Source organism: Cnephaeus nilssonii (genome assembly GCF_951640355.1).
Source record: "Cnephaeus nilssonii genome assembly, chromosome: 7".
NCBI lineage: Eukaryota > Metazoa > Chordata > Mammalia > Chiroptera > Vespertilionidae > Cnephaeus > Cnephaeus nilssonii.
Genome location: NC_137078.1, coordinates 90,510,254 through 90,536,121, shown reverse-complemented (window position 1 = coordinate 90,536,121; position 25,868 = coordinate 90,510,254). Strand labels below are relative to the sequence as shown.

At 43.9% G+C, this 25,868-nt stretch overlaps 1 protein-coding gene across 2 annotated transcripts in view; it reads left to right on the top strand.

Annotated features, from left to right (window-relative positions):
* Window positions 1-8,860: 8,860 nt before the first annotated feature.
* The window catches only part of CDC42 (cell division cycle 42), a 40,390-nt gene continuing 23,382 nt past the window's right edge, over window positions 8,861-25,868 (top strand). For both annotated transcript variants that reach the window (XM_079776885.1, XM_079776886.1), the window contains exon 1: window positions 8,861-8,958. The gene's annotated coding sequence lies outside the window, so the exon portion shown is untranslated. The remainder of the gene's footprint in view (window positions 8,959-25,868) is intronic.

Sequence of the window (25,868 nt, the reverse complement as noted above, 5' to 3'; positions counted from 1 at the left end):
TTATTATTCCCCTAGATCCTTATACAAACTCTTGTCCTAGCACTTATTTTGATTATTGTTTGTCCCACAATGAGACCTTAATTCCTTGATTAGGGATTATGTCTTCATTTATTGTATTTCTTCAACAGATTTATTGAGTATGCACTATATTCTAGCTGGGGGTACAGTGGTGAAAAAAACCTTTTAAAATTTTTTAAGGAATGAGACAAATAATAAGAAAAATAAAGAGGTAAGATTATTTGAGATAGTGATTAGCACTATGACAGAAAGAGCAATGTGGTGTGATAGTGGGTTAGGGGTGCCACTTACACTGGGTGGGGAAGAGGTCTTGAAGAGGCACTATTTAAGCAAAGACCTTCAGGGTGAAAGGAACAGGCATGTGCAGAACGGGAGAGAGAACAAGTGCAACGCTCTGAGGTGGCACAGTAAGCTCAAATATCTGAGAAATACAGGAGGTTAGAGAGATGGACAAGAGCCAGGAGAAGCCATTGAAGGGGTTAAGCAGCAGGATATCGGTCACCTTTGCATCTGAGGTACCTAGCACATAATAGGCACTAATGTGAATACTGGTCACAATTGCCAATAACCAATTGGCCCACAGGAGTGATTCTCAGATAATTTTCAAATTAAAACTTCATCTTTGTGCTATGTGCCTCTGGGTTCTTACTAAACCCTACTGGATGGGGATGGAGTTGCTCAGTTACTTCTAGACTTTTCTTTCCCCTATCCCATCTCATCTACCCATCTTTAGTGACCCAGATTATCTCCACCAGAGACGTGTAACAGAGATGAAAGCCTGGCAAGCCTGAACCAGTTGGAAAAAGGCAAGCAGGAAACAGGTTTGGTCAGTTCCTCTCCTTTCTCTGACTCCTAGAAGAGTCAAGGTCCCTGGACAAGTGTACTGATGTGGTACAAAGAGGAGGAGGAAGGCCCAGCAGCAGGAGGGGCTGCAGAAGGGGTTTGGAATGGGGTCAGAGCCATGGAGTAGGCAGGTTTCAGCTCTAGCCTCTTAGGGTGTGGCAGGCTAAACCAGGAGCACATCTGGAGTCCTAGCAGCCGAGGGAAACTGTTGACAAGGTCTGGGCCATTATCATCCATTGGAGGAAAAGATCAGCCAGTAAAGCAGAATGGAAGGGTAGCCTTGATTTAAGTGATAGGATTTTGCACAACAAAAATCAACATTTTAGTAACAGCAATAAGATTTTATTTTTTTTCCTTTTTTATTTTTTTATTAAGGTATTATATGTGTACATATCTTACCATTGCCCCCCCCACCCCACTCCCATATATTTTTGTTTTACTGAGTTATCCTTAACCTTTATTCTTATGAAATACTAGAGGCCCAGTGCATGAAAATTCATGCACTGGAGAGGGGGGTCCCTCAGTCCGGCCTGCCCCCTCTCACAGTCCAGGAGCCCTCAGGGGCGGGAGGTGACCCAGTGATCAGGGGAAGGCGATGCCCCCATCACACCTCTGCTGCTGCCACTGTCGGCAGCGCAAGCCTCGGCCAGCCCTGGTTACCTGAGCCTCGGGCAGCCCTGGGCGGCTGGGCAGCCATCATCCAAGGCTTGCCTGCACCTCGGGCCCACCCTGGGTGGCTGGGGGGCAGAGGGGACTGGGCACCGCCATCTTTTGAGGGTATGACAGTCAATTAGCATATTCCCTCCTTATTGGCTGTGGGTGCCACCATCTTTGCGAGGGTGTGATGGTCAATTAGCATATTCCCTCTCTATTAGATAGGATCATCCATGAGAAAAACCACATAACACAAATGTACAGTACAGTGAATAATTACAAAGCAAACATCCATGTAATCATCACCCAGGTCATGAAACAGAACATTGTCAACACTCTCTCCCCAATAGCCCCCTATCCCTCCCAAATTACAACCTCATTTAGAGGCAGACAGCAGCTGGATTTTTAAAATAATAATCACTTCCTCCCTGGCCCATGTGACTCAGTGGTTGAAGGTCAACCCATGAACCAAGAGGTCACTGGTTTGATTCCTGATCAGGGCATATGCCCGAGTTTTGGGCTCCATCCCCAGTAGGGGGAATGCAGGAGGCAGCCCATCAATCTCATTGATATTTCTATCTCTCCCTCTCTCTAAAATCAATAAAAAATATTTAAAATAATCACTTCCTGACTTTTGTAGTTTTATCACCTATGAATCACATGGAATCTTAAATTAGGATTTTCTTATGTAAATCTTAAGACTGAAGACCAGGAAGGCAAGTCTATCTAATGTGGATCCTTCTCTTCTTTCATAAATCTTGTTAGGCCCTGGGGAGAAGTGGTGGATTTGTGGTCTTGAGCATTCAGCAGAGAACACACTTTTGTTTTGTTTTTTTAATTGTTTAAAGTATTACATATGTCTCCTTTTCCCCCCATCTACACCTCCCTGGCCACTCCCACCCCCCCAGGACAAGTTCCCACTGCCCCAGTTTCTGTGTCCATTGGTATGCTAATATGCATGCATACAAGTCCTTTGGTTGATCTCTTATACCCCTGACCCTCCCCTGCCTTCCTTCTGAGGTTTGACAGTCTGTTCAGTGTTACTCTGTCTCTGGACCTAGACCTATTTTTGTTCATCAGTTTATGTTGTGCATTATATTCCACAAGTGAGTGAGATCATGTGATATTTATCTTTCTCCAACTGGCTTATTTCTCTTAGCATAATGCTCTCCAGGTCCATCCATGCTGTTGCAAATGGTGAAAGTTCCTTTTTTTTATAGCAGCATAATATTCCAATCTGTAGATGTACCACAGTTTAAATATATATGTGTGTGTGTGTGTGTGTGTGTATATATATATATATATATATATATATACATATACATATATATATATGTATGTATGCATATGTATATATATGTATAATATATATGTATATATATAGCCCTGACTGGTTTGGCTCAGTGGATAGAGCTTCGGCCTGCGGACTCAAGGGTCCCAGGTTCGATTCCAGTCAAGGGCATGTACCTTGGTTGCGGGCACTGAGCCAAACTGGCTACGGCATACCACAGTTTTTTAATCCACTCATCTGCTGATGGGCACTTAGGCTGTTTCCATATCTTAGCTATTGTAAATTGTGCTGCTATGAACATAGTCCTTTCTGATTGGTGTTTCTTATTTCTTGGGATATATTCCTAGAAGTGGAATGACTGGGTCGAATGGGAGTTCCATTTTTAACTTTTTGAGGAAACTCCATACTGTTTTCCATTGTGCTGCACCAGTCTGCATTCCCACCAGCAGTGCACAAGGATTCCTTTCTCTCCACTTGTCATTCATTGATTTATTGATGGAGAACACAGTTTTGAGGCTTCTTTCATTCAGCCTGTGTTTAAATGCTCACTAAGTTTAAGGCACCTAAAGAGTATGGTGAGAGGCACAGAGATGTGTTCAAAACCTCGCCTCCCCCTGGGAGCTCGTAGTCGGGCAGAGACAGCATGGAGATACATGTCAGAACAGGGCGAGGGCCTGAAGAAGTCCCCAGATAAGTGCTATGGGTGTTTGGAAGAGGCAGAGATCACTTTTGGCAGCTGGAAGCAGAGCAGGCTTTGTGGAAGAGGTGCCATTAAGTTCATTCATGCATTATTTATCAAATGTTTTTGAAGGCTGGCAGTATGCCAGGAAATTAGGTCAAAGGATACAAAAATGAATAAGATCCTTGCCAGTTCACAGACTAATGGCTGTGTCAGCACAGATATAAATGATTCTAATATTGTATGCTAGAAATACCCAGTGTAATAGGAATGACTGTGGCCTGGGGTTTTCAGGGAAGGCTTCAGTGCTGAGAACTAGGATAGTATTTTAAGGAGAGAGGAATAGGAGTTTGGCAGACAGAGAAGGGAACCACTGAATCTTCAGAGGTGCTGAGGTGGGAAAGAACACAGGTCAGTGTTGGCAAAAAGTAGAGTTCATAGTGGGACTTGACAGGTAGGATGGATGGGCAGAAAAGGTGTTCTAGGCAAAGGGATCAACCTGAGCCAGGGGTTTAGCAGCAAGAGATTATGATACTGAGTGCACAAAAGGAAGTTGTGAGCATAAAGTATGTGATGGAAGGTCTTATGTTTAATTTTGTGTCAACTTGACTGGGCCATGAGATGCCCAGATATTTGCTCAAACTTTATTCTGGGAGTGAGGGTGTTTGGGGATGAGATTAACATTTAGATTGGTAGACTAAGTACTGCAGACTGCTCTCCCGAATGTGGTGGGACTCATCCAATCAGTAGAACAAAAGGCTGACCAACCCTTGAGTTAGGAAAAATTATTCCTTGCTTTGGAGTCAAGACCCATGGGTCTTTCATGGGTCTTGAGCCTGCTGGCCATTGGACTGAAATTGAGTAATCGGCTCTTCTGGTTCTCAGGCCCTAGGACTTGGACTAGAACTATACCGTTTGCTCTCCTGGGTCTCTGACTTGCCAACTCAATAGTTTTCTCCTATGTCTTCCAAGTAAAAGTCTAAGTCCTTCAGCTAGGCATTCTGCATTCTCTTGATCTGACACCAATTTGCCTTTCCAAAGTTATTTGCTTTTCCCTTCTGTATTAGTCAGGGTTCTCCAGAGGAACAGAACCAATAGCAAACACCTACACCTACATCTATCTTTCTTTCTATCTATCTATATCTCCTATTTTATACTTATTAAGGAATTGACTCACACAACTAGGGAGAGCAGTCTGCAGTTCTTAGTCTACCAATCTAAATGTTAATCTCATCTCCAAACACCCTCACTATCCGTCTCCATAGTTATGTGAGTCAATCCCTTAATAAGTATAAAATAGGAGATATAGATAGGTAGAAAGAAAGATAGATGTAGGTGTAGGTGTTTGCTATTGGTTCTGTTCCTCTGGAGAACCCTGACTAATACAGAAGGGAAAAGGAAATAACTTTGGAAAGGCAAATTGGTGCCAGATCAAGAGAATGCAGAATGCCTAGCTGAAGGACTTAGACTTTTACTTGGAAGACATAGGAGAAAACTCAAGGGGTTCCTGAGTCTGGAAGTGACTTAATAAGAGCTGATATCTGGGAAGATGAAAGTTGTGCTGTATAAAATGAATTAAAACAGAGATTCTCAAAGGAAACCTCTAGAAATTGGGTATTAATTTGGTGGGTACAGGATCTATAATGTAGGAAATGTACCCTGGATGTACAAGGGTATAGGGACCCAAAGCAGATATAGGCACCACAGAACCTGGAGCAGGTGGGAACTGGGTGCTGATGGGACTTCTGAGAGCTGAAATTTAGAAATGGGGCTGGGAATACACACTAGAGGAGATAGAGATTTGGGAATCATCTACATAGAGGGTTGAGGCAAGTACCAAACAAGGGCAGACATGGGGGGCAGAGTTACTCATCAAAAGTCTCGCAGTTGAGAGAGAAACCTACTCAACCTGGCTCAGGAAGTATAAGGACTTTATTAGCTAACTAGAGGCCTGGTGCACGGATTCATACATGGGTGGGGTCCCTCAGCCTGGCTTGTGCCCTCTTGCAATCCAGGACTCCTCGGGAGATGTCAGACTGCTGGTTTTGGCCTGATCCCCTCAGGCCTGGCCTGGCCTGCAGGGATCAGGTCAAAACCGGCAGTTCGGCATCCCCCAAGGAATGTAGCAGTGCCGAAGTGGCAGGCTGCCGGGGAGGAGCCTGCGCCGCAGCTCATCCTGGCCCCGCTGTGCCTGTTGCCGCCTGTAGCACTACTGTGAGGGTGGGAGAGGCTCCCGCCGCCACAGCTGCACTCACCAGCCATGATCCTGACTTGTGGCTGAGCAGCACTCCTGCTGTGGGAGCACACTGACCACCAGGGGGCAGCTCTTGCATTGAGCGTCTGCCCCCTGGTGGTCAGTGTGCATCATAGCGACTGGTCGTTCAGGTCATTCCAGTTGTAATGGTCACTTAGGCTTTTATATATATAGACTAGAGGCCTGTTGCATGATATTCATGCAAGAATAGGCCTTCCTTCCCCTGGCTTCACTCCCAGCCACCTGGGAGCTGGCACGTCCCCGCTCCCGGCCCTCCTGGGAGCCCGCAAGTCCTCGCTTCTGACCAGAGCACCACTCCTGTAGCTCCCTCTGCCGCCTCCCCTCCCCCTCATAGCAGGCATCCCTCCCCTCCCGGCCACTCCGTGCCTGCATATGCAAATTAGCCGCCATCTTTGTTGGTTTAATTTGCCTACTCACTCTGATTGGCTGTGGTCGTAATGGAGGTACGGTCAATTTGCATTTTGTCTATTATTAGGTAAGATGTGGCTGAAAGTTGAAACTAAACAGAATCCAAGGGCTCAAACAATGCCACTGGGATTTGGTGTCACTATCTCCATCTCTCAGCTCTGTTTCCCCTCTCTGTCTTAGTCTCATCCTCAGGCGGTCTCCCTCTTTGCAGTGGGAAGATGACTGCCAGCAGTGGCTTGGTTACATATTGCCCTCAGTGGATAGAGTCATTCAACTGGATAGTTCTGACCAAAGTCCCAGGATAGAATCTCATTGGCTTTCATTTGGTCATATGCCCATTACTGAAATGCTGCAGTAAGAGCACTCTCTAAAATGCTCTGATTGGGCCTGGCTGGTGTGGCTCAGCAGTTGAGCATTGACTCATGAACTAGGAGGTCAGGGCACATGCCTGGGTTTCCGGCTCAATCCCCAGTGGGTGCAGTAGGCAACCAATGATGATTCTCTCTCATCACTGATGTTTCTATCTCTCCCTCTCTCTGAAATCAATAAAAACGTAAAACACACACACACCCAAAATGCTCTGATTGGCCAAGTCTGGGTCACCAGTCTATTCCTACAACTATAGGTAGAATCATCTCTAGAGCTACTTGGAGTGAGAATAGGGGGAGGGGTGCTTCCAGAAGGAGGAGGAATGGACACTGGGCTTGTAACCACAGGGGAAGCAGAGCTGGAGACCAATAGGCTACTTCTCCTGTTAATACGAGGCAGCTATAGCCAGTGGGGGCAGCGGAGGCTAGTGTTTTGATGGGCCAGCAGCAAGGGAGGGGGTAGACTGGGGTCAAGTAGTAATGCTACTGCCTTTTGGGGCTGTGAAAAGTTGGGGGAGGGGCCTTCTGACAAAAACCTGACAACATAATAGACACAGTGCTAAGTGAATCCTTGTCCTCAGAATAAAGGCAGGAAAAGCCAAGAAGTTGGGTGACACCCCATCAAGATATTGCTGCTGATGGAAAGGGCAGACATTGTCTGGGGACATTCATGGAATTGGGAGAAGGGAAGAAGGAAAGGTCACTGCCAACTGTCCTTGTTGAGGGAGAAACAACCAGTTTTCTCTCAAGTTTAAGAAATGAAGCTGATGTATTTTTATGGTACTAAAATTTTTATAATAGCCCAAAACAACTTAGATTCCAACAGGAGATTGGGTGAATAGTATAATGCCCATGCATTAGAATACAGCCTTTACAAATAATGCTTTATTTGACACAAAAAGATATTCACAATGTAGTTTTGAGAGAGAAAAGCAGATTACAATCTGTTTTTGTGCAATAAATGTATGTGTTACTGAGAAGGTATACACCAAAATATTAATAATTGGTATTATTCAAGGCAGGACCACAGCTGAAGCTTGTCTTTTGATTTCTCTATAATAAACCTGCTGGGTATTATGTTAGAGTTGTGGTCAACTAGAGCCAGCCTCCGAGGTTCAAGTCCCAGCTCTGCCACTGCCTGTCTTGGCGACCTTGGACAAGTCCCTTAACACTTCTGAGCCTCAGTTCATGTATCAATAAATGGAGGTACTAGCTCTTAACTTATAAAATGGTTGAGTGTTAAAGTAGCTAATATTCCATGCCTACAATAATCACTCAAAAATGTAGTTATTCTTGTGTAATTAAAAAAAGTCCAAACAAACATAAACTGATGAACAAAAATAGAACCAGAGTCATAGAAGCATCGAACAGACTGTCCAACTTATGAGGGAATGCGGAGGGTGAGGGGGTAAGAGTTCAACCAAAGGACTTGTATGTATGCTTATGAGCAAAACCATTGGACACAGACAATAGGGGGGTGAGGGCATGTGCTGGGGGGTGGGGGTGGCCAGGGAGAGGTCAATGGGGGAAAAAGGAGACTTATGTAATACTTTGAACAATAAAGAATTTAAAAAAGGCTTTAAAAAAGTCCAAAAGAAAATATGACTATTAAATTATATATATTTAAAACAGGTGTCTTTCTTGGCCAAATAGCTGTGGTAGTCAACAATAAATGAACTATTATTAAAATAAGCTGTTTTCCTCTAACACTGGGACACGTTTGAGAAAAGACAGAGAAGGTTCCTATTGCCCTGAAGTTTCCACACTAGCAGGAAAGACAGACAAACAGGTGCTGTGAGGCTAGGGTGATCAGGGAGGGCTGAGAGCCAACCACAGGGCTTGTGAAGAGGAGCAGGCAAGGAAACAGTGAATGCAAGGCCTTGCAATGGGGAGGAAGTCTCTAAACCAAAAGAAGACGCTGTGGCTGGAGGCAGGGAGGCTGGGGTGTAGGCAGAGATGAGAAGAGCGACTCAGCTCTCACAGCGGACCCACAGGACACAGGGCCATCTCGCCTGCAGTGTGGTCTGCCGCAAGTCACTTTCCTCTGGGTAGTTTCCGTCTTCTCTGCAAACTAGGGAAGATAATACTGTACTTCACCAGAATGCAAGGATCAGAAGACATGTTAGTGGAAGCACTTTGCAAACGGCCGTTTACATATTATAAATAAAACCACCTCAGAAGGCTGTGCGCTCAGCCGCAACCGAGAGAGCCGCGTCGGCTGGCGCGTGCGCGACAGGCAGCCCGAGCCACGGCCGAGAGTGAATTCAGGTCCTCGCTCGGCCTCGGTTTGCCTCCCGGTCCCGCCCACTTCCGCGGGTACCCAACCGTGCGTCGCCTGCGTGCTGACGTCAAGCGCGTGCCCCTGTCCGGCAGCCGAGGAGACCCCGCGCAGTGCTGCCAACGCCCCGGCGGAGAGGCTGAGGTGAGTGCGGGGCCCAAGGCTCCCCGCGGGAGCGGCTTCCCAACTGTCCCGTCCCTACTGTGCCGCCCCGGCATCTCCTTGTCCGCGGGGACACCCCGCTTCTGGGTTCCGGGGAAGCCTGGGAGCGCGGGTCGCGGGGTGGGGGTGGGGTTGCCCGGATCGCGCGGCGCCGTGCGGGAGAGCGCGGGTCTGGGGTTCTCTGGGGGAACGGAGGGGAGGGGGTCCCGGCGAGGAAGGTGGGGGGCGCCCGTTTCGCCCAGGGGAGTGCGGCCGGGATGCGGGGTGCCGGCCTGAGGGCGCGGGCGGTGCCGGGTTGTCACCGGGCAGCGGCGGAAGGAAGGGGTCACACCCATCCCGGCCGCCCGGGCTCCCCTCCCCCCGGCTGGCCCCGAGGACGGGCGGCGGGCCGGGGCGCCGCCGTGGGCCTGGGCCTTGGAGCCGCTCGCGGGCGCCGGGCTGAGCGGGAGTGCCCGTGGCTCGGCGGCCGGGCTTGCCCCAGCGCCGGAGCTTCAACTTCCTGCTTCTCCGGGCGCCGCCGCGGACATTTTGCGGCGGGCGGGGGGAGGGGAGCGGAGTTGCCGGCCGGCCGGGAAGTGGCGGTCCCGGAGAGGGTGGCTTGCTGGCCGCCCCCCGGGCTTTGCCTGCGCCTGGCTCCTCTCCGCAGCCTCGCCTCCGCCGCTTGGTCCGGGCGGGGTGGGTCCGATCCCCGTTTCTCCAGTCTCTCTCTTTCTGCTTTAGGTTGAGTTCCTAATGCCATTTCCGTTTGCTTCTCCAACTCTGTCTCTGCCTGTTCAGCTGAGCTTCCCTTTCTGGGAGTTACCTAACCATCTCTCGAAACTGTCGTTCTGCCACTTTCTTAATTCCTCTTACTAGGGGGAAATTTTCTTTGTTCGTTTGCTTTTTTTCCTCCCCTGTAAGTCCAAGAGAAATGCAGTGTGGAAGATTACGTCATCGCAATATAAGGGGTGAGAGTTTTAACTCCTGCAAGCCAGGGAGTCACCCAATTAAGACAGCATTTTGCAGCCTTGGTTGGATATCCTGCCTGCTTCTCAGTGCATCGTATTCAGAGATCTTTTCAAATCCCGGTCGTCTCAAATGCACCCAAAAGCCTGGAAGGTTTAAAATCTCAAGATTAGCTTGTGCCAGGGAATAAAGCGTAAGACAACACCGTGTACAGCCACTTAGGAGGGCCATGCCTTTAAAGATCCCTTTGTACTCAATGAAGTGAATTTATTTGTAGAAGCATCTTTGGTCCAGAAAGACTTTCCTAGACTGTTTAACGACTCCTGTATGACTTACTGATGCAGAGTGCTTACCTAAGTCGACTATCCTGTGCTTTTTGTGACAAGGGAAAAGAGAATCAGTTCATATCACCCCTAATCTTTGCTTGCTGCACTTTTAGTTTTGTAATTAAAAACGAGTTTTGGATTTTTAACTAAGAAAACTCGAGTCAACATTTTCAGACTTTTGGGATCACAGTGTTTGTTCCCCAGAATGTTAGGTACATCCTTCATGGACTACAGGGTACAGTAGCACAGAAAAAACGTTAGCATTGTAAAGCAAGTGAGATACAACTGTGTAATGCATTGTAAAAGTAGTTCTTGTTGGAACAAGTACTTTCCTATTGTTTCTCATTTGTGTAGAGAGAATAAATTGCTTGTTAGGAAACACATAAAAGAAGTGTAGGTTTAAATCGGCTTTCTGTAGTGTATGGGTGTTGTAGATTGGATAGGTGTGGAGCTTGGATCTTCTGAAGTATGTTTGCCATAATTTATCATGTTTTAAGAATGTAAAAATGGAACACTTACCTGCTGTCGTGTTTCTTGAATCTTCTATATTTAAGACGTTTAAATGTACGTATATCAACTTGTATCTTTCCTCTTAAAATATATATAGCAGAATAGTTTGAGTTTACAGTGTTTACACTGAAGCAGTGAGATTGGTAATTAACTGAGTATTAAAAATGAGCTATTTTCTAGTAATTACTTCAGGACCTAAGAAATATCACATCCTCTTTTTTTTTTTTTTAAATATATTTTATTGATTTTTTACAGAGAGGAAGAGAGAGGGCTAGAGAGCTAGAAACATCGATGAGAGAGAAACATCGACCAGCTGCCTCCTGCACACTCCCTACCAGGGATGTGCCCGCAACCAATGTACATGCCCTTGACCGGAATCAAACCTGGGACCTTTCAGTCCGCAGGCCGACGCTCTATCCACTGAGCCAAACCGGTTTCGGCGTATATCACATCCTCTTAAAATGTTTTCACATAATAATGAACAGTTGTACTCAGTTCAAATTATTTTTTCGGGAATCTAAGACAGTTGTTATAGCTGGGGTATTCTGGGGGCTTAAATCAAATATCAGTGAGAGCCCTGGCCAGTGTGTTCAGTGGTTAGAGCGTTGGCGAACCAAAGAGGTGGGGTTTGTTTTCTGGCCAAGGGCACATACCTGGGTTGTAGGTTTGATCCCTGGTCCCCGGGGTGCATGTGGGTGGCAAGCAATGGATGTGTCTCACATTGATATTTCTTTCTCTCTCTCTTTCGCTCTCTCTCTCCCCCCTTTCCCCTTCCTCCCTCTCCTTCCACTCTCTTAAAAAAAAAAAAAATCAGATTCTTAAAGCCCACTGAGACCAAATCTTGACTGTCTTGTAACTTAAGATTTGTTTTTTATTTGGATAATTTTTCCACTTAAAATGTTATGGTCTATTAGAAAAACATTTCTAGTTCTTTTTAAAATTGTTACTCTAATAAAATGTATTAATCCAGGAGCTGTCACATTTGGAAAACTTTGAGGTGCAATTTACTGTGCCTGTCTGGGAGTAGTATTTATAGGTATTCTTGGAAGTAAAGGTCAGATTGTACTTTTAATTTGTAGATACATTTTACATGCATTTATTTATTGTTTTAGGGTCTTTTTCAAGAGGATAAGAAACAATGTGCATTTCAGGCTATAGGGACTCTGCAGCAGGAGAAGGAGTGCTTAATATTTTGTGAACTTATTTCCCATAAATGGATCTATATACCCCACTATATCAAAGAGCTTTATTCTAGGCCTTCAATATTCAGTATTCTCTTCCAAATCTATTAGTTTCCCCCATTAGAATATAGGTTCTATGAGGGCAGGGGTTTGACTTCCCTGGTTACCCCTGTATCCCTAGAAATGTTTGTCAGATGAATGAATTTGATGATGTTTGAGGGTTAACCTTTTCTTTCTGCATACTTTTAAAAAAATACATTTTTAATGATTTCAGAGAGGAAGGGAGAGGGAGAGAGAGATAGAAACATCAATTATGAGAGAGAATCATGGATTGGCTGCCTCCTCCACGCCCCTTACTGGGGATGGAGCCTGCAACCCCAGCATGTGGCATGTGCCCTTGACCAGAATCGAACCCGGGGCCTTTCAGTCTGTTTCATTCCTTTCTCTCTCTCTCTTTTTTAAAGTTGATTTGAAGTATCCTCTATTTCTTTGCCATTAGCAGCTTATTTTTGCTACTTCTCCTCTACTCAGCAGTATCAAGTTCCTGGTCATGTTATGCTTTGTCCCTTACTAGTTTCTACTTTTAGTTACTTATCTCTTCAGTCCAAAATATTTTTGGTAAAGCAATTTTCATTACTTGCCATTTCAGCTATGTCTGCCACTGCTGCTGTTAAAAGCCCTGAATATCAAAACTCTTCTTCACTAATTGCCCCTGGGACATTGGTCTCAAACTACTTATTTCATGAAGTGAAACCAGGTGTTTTGCCACCAAATGGAATTTCATTAAAAAAATTGTTCAGGAAAGATTTTTCTCTCTCAAATATTTAGCTATGCTGAAGTCCAGAACAGTTTCTAATATAGCAAAAACCTATATATGGTTAAGTCATTCACCAAGCATTGGCGGTCTGTCACCTGAAGAGAACTTTGTTGCTCCCTCTGCTTTAACGCTACACTTTAACACTTACATCGTTTTCTCCAAAAGTAAGCCATTATGATTTGCCATTTTAATTCTGCTGCTGTGTGTTCTTCAGAAAAACGCTGCTAGTACAGTGATAAAAGTGTAGAGTCTGAAACCGACTGCCTGGGTTAAAATCCTGGCTCTGCTATTTATTAGTTATGTGCAACCTAAGTAATGTCTTTGTGGCTCAGGTTTACCTTCTGTATAATAAGACTAGCAATGGTCCCTGCCTCACGGTGTTATGAGAATCAAATCAGTTAATCTGTGGCAAGTACTTAAGACAATTCACTGGCACATAGTAAGTGCTGTGTAGGTGTTTGCTCTTGTTATTATTACAACTTCTCTTAGGCTGCCACTTTTAAGCAGCTATCTGCATTTTCCCTAAACATCCATATTTTAATAACCATCTCTCCCCCAGATTAATTTCATGAAACCATTATTATAAAATTATTAAATGAAATGGAAATGGTTGCCTGTTTTAAATTTTTGTCCATTATCTCAATCATCATCATAGAAGCAAAGTTGCAAGGTCCCAGGTATGCCTTGTGTGGTCTATGGACCAGCGGCATAAGGATCATTTTGGAGCTCATTAGAAATCTCAGGCTCCATCACAGTCCTACTGAGGTGGAATTTGCATTTAACATGACCCCCCCACGTGATTTTTAAAAAAATATATATATTTTATTGATTTTTTACAGAGAGAAAGGGAGAGGGAGAGAGAAACATCAATGATGAGAAGGAATCACTGATCAGCTGCCTCCTGCACGCCCCCTACTGGGGATTGAGCCTGCAGCTTGGGCATGTGTCCTGACTGAGAATTGAACCACCACCTCCTGGTTCATAGGTCAATGCTCAACCACTGAGCCACTCAGGCTGGGCATGCTTTCTTTAAAATAAACCATATCTCCAGTCTCAAGGGAAGATGTTAGTAACAAAAATCTAGTCAGTCTTAGTTAGCTGCCATATTGAAAAATTATTATTTTTTAAGGACTAAATTGAATTTTTTTCTAATAACTTTTCCCTTTTTCTTTTTCTTAAAGTATTTGGTGTAGGAGAAATTCACCAGTTGCTATCTCTTTGCAGTGTACACTCTAGAGTAGTGCTTCCTAACTCGTTTGAAATCAAGGCAGACATAGAAAATGTCACACTGTAGTAAATGGATGAGGCTGCTCTTGGCTGACTGGAGTTGCTGAAGACCCCAGGAGAGCTGTAGGATCAATGTCTCAGTCACACCTGTGTCCATTCTCTGTGTCCCAAGTGGCAATATGAAACCATCTAGTGTTGGAAGTTAAACCACAGCCATCCTTTTCAGCTAAATAGATTATCACTGTTTGCTACTCCTTGTGGAAACAAGAGATTGAGGACAGATCAAATGAGCCAATGAAAAAGGGAGAGATGAAGGAATAAAAGAATACTGTGTTAAGGAGTGTAAGAAAAGGATACATTTTGTAGAAGAAAGTGTAAGCAAGATTTCAGATACCATTTGCTTTGTTGGTTGGCAGTTTAAGAATATTTGTAACTTTTTTTGGTTTACTTTTAAATCTGTTTAAAAGTAGATGAAGAGGAGTCGGAAGTAAAGAATAAAGTTTCTTAACAAAGCATCTGGTTTCAGGATTTTTCATTATAATACACCTTTGTTTTACCAGCTGAGCACTATTTGAGAGGAGGTCAGTTTTGGAATCTTCCGAAGTGGAATTTAACTATATATCACACTACTTTCCTAGAAAACCATATTTTTATTGTGGAGTTTGAGATTAACATTAAGATTTTAAAATAAATTATTAGATTTTATTTATTTATTTTTAAAATATATCTTTATTGATTTCAGAGAGGAAGGGAGAGGGAGAGAGAGATATAGAAACATCAATATGAGAAGGAATCATCGATCGGCCACCTCCTGCATGCCTGCCACTGGGGATTAAGCCTGCAACCTGGGCATGTGCCCTTGACTGGAATTGAACCCGGGACCCTTCAGTCCGCAGGCTGTTGCTCTATCCACTGAGCCAAATTGGCCAGGGCAATAAATTACTAGATTTTAAAATGTAAACTTTTTTTTTTTAAAATATATTTTATTGATTCTTTACAGAGAGGAAGGGAGAGGGACAGAGAGTTAGAAACATCGATGAGAGAGAAACATCGACCAGCTGCCTCCTGCACATCCCCCACTGGGGACATGCCCGCAACCAATGTACATGCCCTTGACCGGAATCGAACCCGGGACCCTTCAGTCCGCAGACCGGCGCTCTATCCACTGAGCCAAACCGGCTTCGGTGAAATGTAAACTTTTTTTGATAGCAACTTTTTTTATTGGCTAAAAAAAAACCTAAGCATATATACAAAATTAGGTGCACATTTAGATGCTTCTTTTGAAAGAATGGTTTAGTCTTTTTAAACTCGGTTAAAAAAAATAAAAACTGCAATTTTTCAACACTGTTTTGAAAACTTAAAAGTGCACCAATATACTTAGCTTCCTTATCTACAAAACTAGTGGCCTGGTGCATGAATTAATGCACATTGAAAGGAAATTAATTAGAAGAAATATTTTAATATCTCTATTTGCCCTTTATAATGGAAGTGTCAACCAAATTCACGATTGACAATGACAGATCGAAACACACGCGTGCGATTGGCGCTAGCGAGAGCTTTATATGTATCGTGCATGCACGAGTCAACTTAGCCTTTTACCAGTATATATATATAGAATAAACTTGCTTAATTAGACCTGCTTTCTGATTTAGCTAAACTTTTTCCAGCCCAGTGAAGCACCCCAACTTCTCTTTCAGGTAATTGTCAGCAACACAGCAGTAAATATCAACACGAAGCAGATTATTATTGTAGATCATGCAAGGGGAACAAAGGGTAAAATATTTAACTGCAGCAGTGTTTGACTATATTCTACGCAGTGAGAAAACCTGAAGTCGTTTTCAAGGTCTACCATTTCTTCATTTCAGTCGGGTCAAGTTTCTAAGCTTTCTAAATCTCCGTTTTCTGGCTAATGAAAAGAAAATAGGATTCCATCGAGTCTTCTATCTACCTACTCCAGGACTTATGTGAGGATCAAATGAGATGAGGCACGGAAAAATGCTTTATAGACATTTGATTAAAGTGTAAAATGTTTCCACCTGGTTATAAAGCAAGTCCTGTTCCTGGGCTGAAGAAACTGCAAGGAGGCTAGTTGCTAGGGAGAGGAAGCCAGGTGTTGCTACGTGACGTCATTATTCAGCACCCGCAGGCACCGTTTTCGGACTGGACTGGACTGGACTGGGCTGGGCTGGGCTGGGCTTTGGGCCGCATTTTGCGCCATGGAGTCTCGGCAGTGTTGGTTGCGATTTGGTGGGCTGTCGCTCCGGAGTGGTGGCAGGTCCTGTGTTCCACTTGGGGGAAGCCAAGTGTTACTTTGTGGGCACCAAGTCCGCAGTGCCATTTCTCTGTAAATGGCCAGTGCGTGTCATGGCAGCTCCTGCGTTGAGCGTCTGCCCCCTAGTGGTCAGTGTGCGTCATAGCGACCAGTTGGAGGGTTGGACAATTAGCATATTAGCCTTTTATATATATAGATGGTGCAATTACAATTCTAACCTGATAAGATCGCAACAAATTGAATCAAGCAAATGCATATATCTGTGCACTACTTGATGTTATGTTCACTTACGTTAGTTTGCACTTAAAACACAAGAGGAAATGGGACAATTCAATAGAGGCCAAATTTAATCTCATTGTGTGCAAAATTTAAAAGGTAACTGTCAGAAAATAATGGAGAGTGCAGAAGAAACTAACTGGAGGGGCACAATTCACATTATCAATTAGAATGTAAAGTTTTAAAAAATGTTTTTATAGATTTTTTTTTTAAGAGAGAGAGGAAGGGTGGAGGAGAGAGAGAGAAACATCCATCGGCTGCCTCCTGCATGCCCCCGCTACTGGAGATCTAGCCCGAAACCTGGGCATGTGCCTTGACCGGGAATTGAACCAGTGACTTCTTGGTTCATGGGTTTATGTTCAATCACTGAGCCACACCAGTTGGGCTGTCTCAGTGTTTTTTAAAAAAATATATTTTATTGATTTTTTTACAGAGAGGAAGGGAGAGGGATAGAGAGTTAGAAACATCGATGAGAGAGAAACATTGATTAGTTGCCTCCTGCACACCTCCCACTGGGGATGTGCCCGCAACCAAGATACAAGCCCTTGACCGGAATTGAACCCGGGACCCTTCAGTCCGCAGGCCGATGCTCTATCCACTGAGCCAAACCGGCTAGGGCTGTCTCAGTTTTTTTTTTTTTTTTTAATTGCTATTTGGTAATTAAGCTTTCTTCAGGATCAAGATTAATTCATGTCCTGCATGTGACATGTGTTGAAGATCCAAGTTTGTTTTCTGCTGACATCAAATTTCTTCTCCTTTCATTTGGATAAATTGCTATCATTTCTTCTCCTATAAATTATACTAGTAAATTTGCCTCTCAAGCTCTTAAAATATGATGGTAAGATGATTCTCTGTAAACATTAAAAAAAACCAAACCACCCAAAAATCTAAGAAAAGAAATCTAAGACAAGCAGCTTTTAAAATAGAGCTAATCACCCTTGCCTTTGTGGCTCAGTTGTCCTGTGCACCAAAAGGTTGCCTGTTTGATTCCTGGTCAGGGCTTGGTCCTCAGTAGAGGGGCATGTAGGAGACAGCCGATAGATGTCTCTCTCCCTCTCCCCCTTTCCCAGTCTTTAAAAATCAATTAAAAAAGTCTTTAATAAAATAAAAGTAGAGCTAATCAATGGCAAAGATTTTTGTGAAGACTTAGGTTGTGGAGATAATTCTTTGGCAATTATGTGATGCTTAAATTTGTTACACACTTTTAATGGATTCAAATCTGAGTGAGTTGTTTCAAAATTGGAGGCATATTTTAATTATAAAATGTCTAAGGGTAAGATTGCTTACCTTAACTATTTTACTCTGATACAGTTGTAAATACAATGTGATACATATACTTTAGGAGGATACTGCTTTTTTTTTTTTTTTTTTTTTTTTTTAGGAGAGTGTTATCTTTTTTTTCCTGGTTTAAAAGTTGGTAGAACTGTGTATTTCCAGAATAGAGTTGCTCATGATGATACAGTGTGTTTACTCCCTAAAATGATGCTGGGTGGCTTCAAACACTTGGTGTTAAACCACTTTAGCTAGTTCAGACTGCAGATTTGACTTATGTCTTAGAAATAGGATTTTTCTCTTTCAGAAGGATATAGAAAAAAATTTATTTGTTCTTTATTCAGATAGTAATACGGGAGGGTTTAGGAGCCTAAAGGACACATTAAAGGGTGTATTCTGAGTCCAAAGAACATGTTTTTGACTTGCTGCATCTCTAATCCATACTATCTATTTTCAAAAAATATATATTTTTATTGATTTAAGAGAGGAAGGGAAAGGGAGAGAGAGAAACATTAATGATGAGAGAGAATAGAATCATTGATTGGTGCCTTCTGCACACCCCACACTGGGTATCAAGCCTGCAACCCGGGCATATGCCCCACTGGGAATCAAACCATGACCTCCTGGTTCATAAGTCAGTGCTCAACCACTGAGCGACTCCGGCTGGGCTACTCCATACTACCTTATTAATTTATGAATTCAGCAATGCTGTGAATGTGTGCTGTGTGGCAGTCACTGTGTCTGGGGTTGGGGATGTAGCAGTGAATAAAATAGACCAAAGCAAATTTCTGTCCCTGTGAAATTTACATACTAGTGTATGAGCTGGAGATAAGTGGAGAAAAATGAAGTGGGGGAAGATGAGGGAGGGCTGGTGGTGGGGTACAGTGGAATGCTTTAGGGCTTGGTAGAACTTGGGTTGCATTTTATTATTTTTTTGGTTAATCCTCACCTGAGGATATTTTTCCATTGATTTTTAGAGAGAGTGGAAGGGAGGGGGACAGATAAAGAGAAATATTGATGTGAGAGAGTCACTTTGATTTGTTGCCTCCCGCAGCCAGGGAGTGAGCTTGTAACCAAAGTACGTACGTGCCCCTGACCAGAATCAAACCCGCAGTCCTTCAGTCCGATGCTCTATCCAGAGTCAAACCAGCTAGGGCTTGGGTTGCATTTTAAAAAGGTAGAGTTGTTCCAAAATGAGATTTGAGCTAAGATCTATAGAAGATGTGCCTGAACCAAGATAATTTTCATTAGAGGGTGCAACCGTGATCACTTTTTATCAGTGGCAAATATTGCTGTGCTTACTTTTTTAGGAAATCTTTAAAAATAGACCTTAAGTAGCCCTGGCTGGTGTGGCTCAGTTGGTTGAGCATCCTCCTGTATGTTGAAGGGTCACTGGTTCGATTACCGAGGGGCCGCACATGCCCAGCTTGCCGTCCTGTTTGGGATGGGTGCTGGAGGCAGTGGATTGATGTTTTTCACATGGATTGTTTTTTTTCTCTCGTTCTCTCCTTCCTTCCTCTCTCTGAAATCAATAAAAACATTAAAAAAATAGACATTAAGCAACTGTATTTCATAATGTACCTGGAGTACCATTATAGGAGCTTAGTTTCCCAAAATACATTGTATGTGAATAATTTTCATATCAAACAATTGATGGTCAAGGCAGAATTGTGTGCTTTGATGGTGGTGTCCATGGTTTTAAAGTGTGCTTAAAAAGCAGATTTGTTACCCTAGTTCAGTGGTCGGCAAACCGCGAGCTGTGGTTTGCCACTCTGTTGACTAATGAGTTTGCCGACCACTGCCCTAGTTGGTTTGGCTCAGTGGATAGAGCGTTGGCCTGCGGACTGAAGGGTCCTGGGTTCCATTCCAGACAAGGGCACATCCCCAGGTTGCAGGCTTGATCCCCAGTGTGGGGCGTGCAGGAGGCAGCCAATCAATGATTGTCTTTCATCATTTATGTTTCTATCTCTCCCTCTCTCTTTGAAATCAATAAAAATATGTTTTTAAAAACACACACAGATTTGTTGTCAACACATATTTGTTATTTTTCAGTCTTTGCAATTCTGTCTCTGTTTTTGTTTCTCTCATTCTCTTTTAGTGGATAGAACTGTACAGTTACTCACTGCTGTGCAACCAAGCTGAAACATCTGCAGTCATGTCAGCTGCACTCTGTGGACATAGTCTTTCGTGCAACTGTTACAGTATCTCCAATTATTCTTTGTCCAATTATTTCTTCAAGTACATGGTGGAATGTTTCTGTATACGTTTGCCCCATTAACAACAGATTTTACATCAAAATTTGGTAGACTGCCTTGATTCACAATCTTTTTTATTTTATTATTATTATTTTTAAATTCTCACCTGAGGATACTTTCCCATTGATTTTTAGAAAGAGTGGAAGAGAGAGGGAAAGGCAGAAACATTGATGTGAGAGAAACACATTGATTAGTTGCCTCCTGCACACGGCCTGGCAGGGCCAAGGCCGGGGAGGAGCCTGCAATCGAGGTACGTGCTCTTGACCAGAAGTGATCCCGGAACCCTTTGGTCCACAGGCCGACGCTCAATCCACTGAGCCAAACTGGCCAGGGCTTGATTCAGAATCGTGGTAATCTTGTTTTGTTCTTTAAAAAATGGTTTGTGGTTTATAAAACAGACTGTATGAGAATCTGAATGTAGGTACTTCTGCATTACAAGATATAACAAAGAAAGCCTAAATGATCCTGGTTAGTTTTGTAGTTGGTTTCTCACTGATAAGATGTGTGTTGCCCAGGTAAGATAGTGACTTATTTTTTTGCTGCAAATGTATGCTTGTATGTAGGATTTCTTATACTGGCTGGCACATGATTTCATCCTTGATAGACTTAGGACAGAATTTGTCCACTGAATCTGAAAAGGCTGTTTTCTTACAAGAATGCCTTAAGAACATAATAGATTTCTTCTAACTTCTCCATTTATCTGTGGTACAAACTTATTCTCTTATTTCCCAGACTAAGACACTTCCTTATAATTTCCCACCTCCTTACACAAACCCACTCTCCACCCTCAAACCGGTCAACTATTTCTTTTCTCTTTCCATGCTCCTACCCTAGTGCAGGACTTTTGTTTAAGTCCTGGATTATTAAAGTAGTTTCGTAGCTGAGTTCCTTTATCTGGTTGTCCACCTTGGAATACAGGTATAAGATTGATACTCTTAAAAACATTCACACACACAAAAAACTTGTTCATGGTTAAGAAAGAAATGATAGCCTCCTGTTCACCACCCAGGTTAAATGAAAACTCTGCCTAGTTTTCAGTCTTTAATGACTTGGACTCAACTGTTTTTTTTATAATTCTCACCTGAGGATATTTTCCCATTGATTTTTAGAAAGAGTGGAAGAGAGAGGGAAAGACAGAGGCAAATATTGATGTGAGAGAAACATACCGATTAGTTGCCTCCTGCACGTGCCTGACCAGGGCCCGGGCAGGGGAGGAACCTGCAACCGAGGTACATGCCCTTGACCAGAATCGAACCTGGGACCTTTCAGTCCACAGGCTGACGCTCTATTCACTGAGCCAAACCAGCTATCGCGACTCATCTGTTTTTTTGTGTTTGTTTTTCTACTTTGGTGTCCTAATTTCCTTATAAGGACACCAGTCACATTGTATTAGGGCCCATCAATATGACTTTACGTTACCTTAAAGACCTTATCTCCAAATACAGTCAGTCATATTCTGAGGTACTTAGAGCTTCAACATGTCACTTTATTTGGGATCACAATTCAGTCTATAATAGGCCCTATAGCACATTCTTTATAATAGTTTATAGTATAACTAGAGGCCCGGTGCATGAAATTTGTGCACTTGGCGGGGGGGGGGGGGTCCCTCAGCCCAGCCTGCTCCCTCTCGCAGTCTGGGAGACCTCGGGGGATGTCCGACTGATGGACATCCTTAGTGCTGCTGCGGAGGCAGGAGAGGCTTCCGCCACCACTGCTGCACTCGCCAGCCTTGAGCCCAGCTCCTGCGTTGAGCGCCTGCCCCCTGGTGGTCAGTGTGCGTCATAGCGACTGGTTCTGCCATTTGGTCAATTTGCATATTAGTCTTTTATTAGATAGGACTAGCGTCCCCGTTGCAGGAAAAATCCTGCAATAGGGTTTCCTGCTGCACTCTACCCCACCCTGCCTGCTCTCCTCCCTTGTCCCCCGCCCCGCGATCTCCGCCAGCCCCCCTGCTTTTCTAACTTCTCCGCCAGCCTGCTCTCCTTCCTTCTTCCCTGGCCCCGCCTCCGCACCTCCCTTCTCCCCCGGCCCGCCTTCTTTGCCAGCCCGCCTGCTTTTTTCTTCTCCCCCGGCCCCGCCTCCACTCCTCCCTTCTCCCCCGCCCCGCCTTCTCCGCCAGCCCCCCTGCTTTTCTAACTTCTCCGCCAGCCCGCTCTCCTTCCTTCTCCCCTGGCCCTGCCTCCGCTCCTCCCTTCTCCCCTGGCCCCGCCTCCGCTCCTCCCTTCTCCCCCAGCCCCGCCTCCGCTCCGCCCTTCTCCCCTGGCCCCGCCTCCGCTCCTCCCTTCTCCCCCAGCCCGCCTCCGCTCCGCCCTTCTCCCCTGGCCCCGCCTCCGCTCCTCCCTTCTCCCCCGGCCCCACCCATTCTCCCCCAGCCCCGCCTGCTCAACTTCTTTCTCCCCCGGCCCCGCCTCCGCTCCTCCCTTCTCCTCCCCCCCGGCTTGCTTGCTTCTCTGCAGCTTTGCTCCCTTCTGCAGCTCTTGGCTTCTTTCTACGCTGTCGCGATATGCAAACTAGCCGCCATCTTTGTTTGGATAATTTGCATATTCGTCCTGATTGGTTTGTGGACGTGACTTGGCTGGTGGGCGTGGCTTGGGCGTAGTGAAGGTGCGGTCAATTTGCATATTTGTCTATTATTAGATTAGATATTACTTTATGTTATAACTTAGTTTACCAGTCACCTGTTGGTGCACATGTAGGTAGTCTCCTGTCTTGTTCCTACAAGCAAGACTGATAAATATCCTTATGTCTACCTCTTTGCATACATGGAGAAAGTTTTAGAAATGGAATTGCCACAATAATCAACAAGTGTGGGCGAGGATGTGGAGATAGGGAACTCTAGTGCACTGTTGGTGGGAATGCAGACTGTACAGTCACTGTGGAAACCAGAATGGAGTTTCCTAAAAAAACTAAAAATAGGACTGCTTTTTGACCCATTAAGACCACTTCTGGGTATATATCCTAAGAATCCCAAAACAATCAGAAAGAATATATGCACTCCTATGTTCATAGCAGTGTTATTTACAATAGCTAAGATCTTGAAACAGCACAAGTGCCCATTGGTAGATGAGTGGAGAAGCTGTGGTACACATACACAATGGAATATTACGAGGCTGTAAAAAAGAAGGAACTCTTACCCTTTGCAACAGCATGGATGGACCTGGAGATTATTATACTAAGTGAAATAAGCCATTCAGAGAAAGATAAATACGATGTGATCTCACTAATACAGGCCGTCCTCGAGTTACGTCGGACTCGACTTAGGTCATTTCGTGGTTACGTCGCCATCTCCCATTTACAGTATTTATATAAAAAAAAAAGTTCCGTCATTTCAACGTATGCACATATGTGCTTTATGTTTTTATTTATTTACCACAAATAAAGGTCAGGAATTGTTATCTTTCTTTTAAAATTTTTTTTACTATTTCACTTCATTACTGCTGTGCATGTGCTCCATGTGAGTGACGTAGGTGCTTATGTAGTGGGTTCCGACTTATGGTGAAAATCGCGTTATGTTGCGCCATAGGAGTGGATCTCCGATGTAACCCGAGGACTGCTGGTATGTGGATTCTAATGAACAAAATAAACTGATGAACAAAATAGAACCAGAGGCATGAATACATGGAACAGAGTGACAGATCTCAGAGGGGAGGGGGTAGGGGGAGATTGGATAAAGGAAGGTGAAGGGATTAGCTGAAGAACTTATATGCATAGTCCATGGACACAGACAATAGTGTGGGGAGGGCCAAGGGAGTGGGAGCAGGGGCTGGGTGGAGGTGGACAGAGGGGGGAAATATGGGGGACATCTGCAGTAGTGTCAACAATAAAAATTTTAAATAGAAAAAGATGGCATTGCTAGGGTCAAAGAATGTACATGGTAAGTTTTGGTAGGTATTGACCTAGACATGGAGGTCTTGTTTCTGATACTTTGAAAGTAAACATTTGCCTTGTGTGTTATGTCCTAATCTAAAACCACATTGTTTTCCTGGGTACATGAATGGCTTTCATTTAGTACTTCGATGGAGTATAAACACAATCCCCTATACAAGATTGCCTAGATAATCAGATTCTAAATTGACTGCTTATTTGGGTGACTTCACAATGATAAAAAGAGCTTGTAATTGAGTGTTAAGTACTGTGCAGAGGAGTAACTCAATAATTCTTACAACCTGTGATGTTAGATTTATTTCTGTTTTACAAATGGAGAAATAGTGTTAAAGAGGTTTTGTAGCGTGCCCAAAGTCACACAAGAAGGGGTATATGAGCTGAGGGCTGCTGGACTGCTACTCTATATTGTCTTCCTTGGGCATATTGGAGACTTGGTAAATATTTTTTGTATGATTAAGTACTGTTATTTTGTCTCATCTTAAAATAGAGGCAGATTACAACCCTTTTTATAACATTCCAAACCCTCTGGCTACAAATAAGAAGTTTCCTTTAAACTGTTCTTTGAGATCAGAGTGCCAGGATTTCAAAAAGGATTGATCAACTTAACAAATAAGCCTGTCTAGTAGAAGCACAGACTTTTTTGAGTTTTCTCTTAATTGTAGTGTTCAGATGCTTTCATTTAACAGTAGTAGGCCATTTTGGTTTTTGCAAGTTTTAATTTATTTTTTTATTATTATTTTAAAAAATATATATTTTATTGATTTTTTTACAGAGAGAAAGGGAGAGGGTCAGAGAGTTAGAAACATCGATCAGCTGCCTCCTGCACACCCCCGACTGGGGATGTGCCCGCAACCAAGCTACATGCCCTTGACTGGAACCGAACCTGGGACTCTTCAGTCCCGCAGGCCGATGCTCTATCCACTGAGCCAAACCGGCCAGGGCGCAAGTTTTAATTTAGAATAAAATGCCCTATTAGGTGTTTACTCTGTGCCAGGTGATATGTTAGTTGCTTTATATACATACCTCATTTTTCTTTATAGCAGTTTTTTTTATTGTTAATCTCCACCTGAGGATATTTTTCCATTGATGTTTAGAGAAAGTGGAAGGGAGAGGGAGAGACAAAGAGAGAAAAACATTGATCTGAAAGAGACATATGGATTGGTTGCCTCCCACACGTGCCCTGGGGGATTGAGCCTGCAACCCAGGCACTTTTTCCTTGATCGGAATCAAACCCAGGACCTTTCAGTCTGCGGGCCAACGCTCTATATCCACTGAGCCAAACTCTCTAGGGCAGTGTTTGGCAAACTGCGGCTCGTGAGCCACATGCGGCTCGTGAGCCGCGGTTTGCCACTCTGTTGACTAATGAGTTTGCCGACCACTGCTCTAGGGCTATAGCAGTTTTTTGAGTTGAATGGTATTGTGTAGATGAGAAAATTAAGGTATAGAAGTGAAGTAATTTGCCAGGATCCACACATTGAAGTGGAGCTAAGATTGGAACCCACATGTGCTTGTCTGTAAAAATCCAATGCTTTTTAGCCAACAGGGTTTTAAAAAAACATTAAAAATGTTATTTTTTTCACTTGGCCAGCATGGCCCAGTGGTTGAGGGTTGACTTATGAACCAGGAGATCACAGTTCGATTCCCAGTCAGGGTACATGCTGGGGTTGCGGGGCTGGATCCCCAGGATGGGGTGTGCAGGAGGCAGCCAATCAATGATTCTCTCTCATCATTGATGTTTCTCTCTTTCCCTTTCCCTTCCTCTCTGAAATCAATAAACATGTATATTTAAAAAATACTGTATGAGGTGCTTTGGGAGGGAGATAAAGAAGTATAAGCCTAGTTTTTCCTCTCTGAGGGCCTATAATCTATTAGAATAAGCACACGCACATGTGAATAAAAACAGCATAAGTAGTCACTTGTGTGATT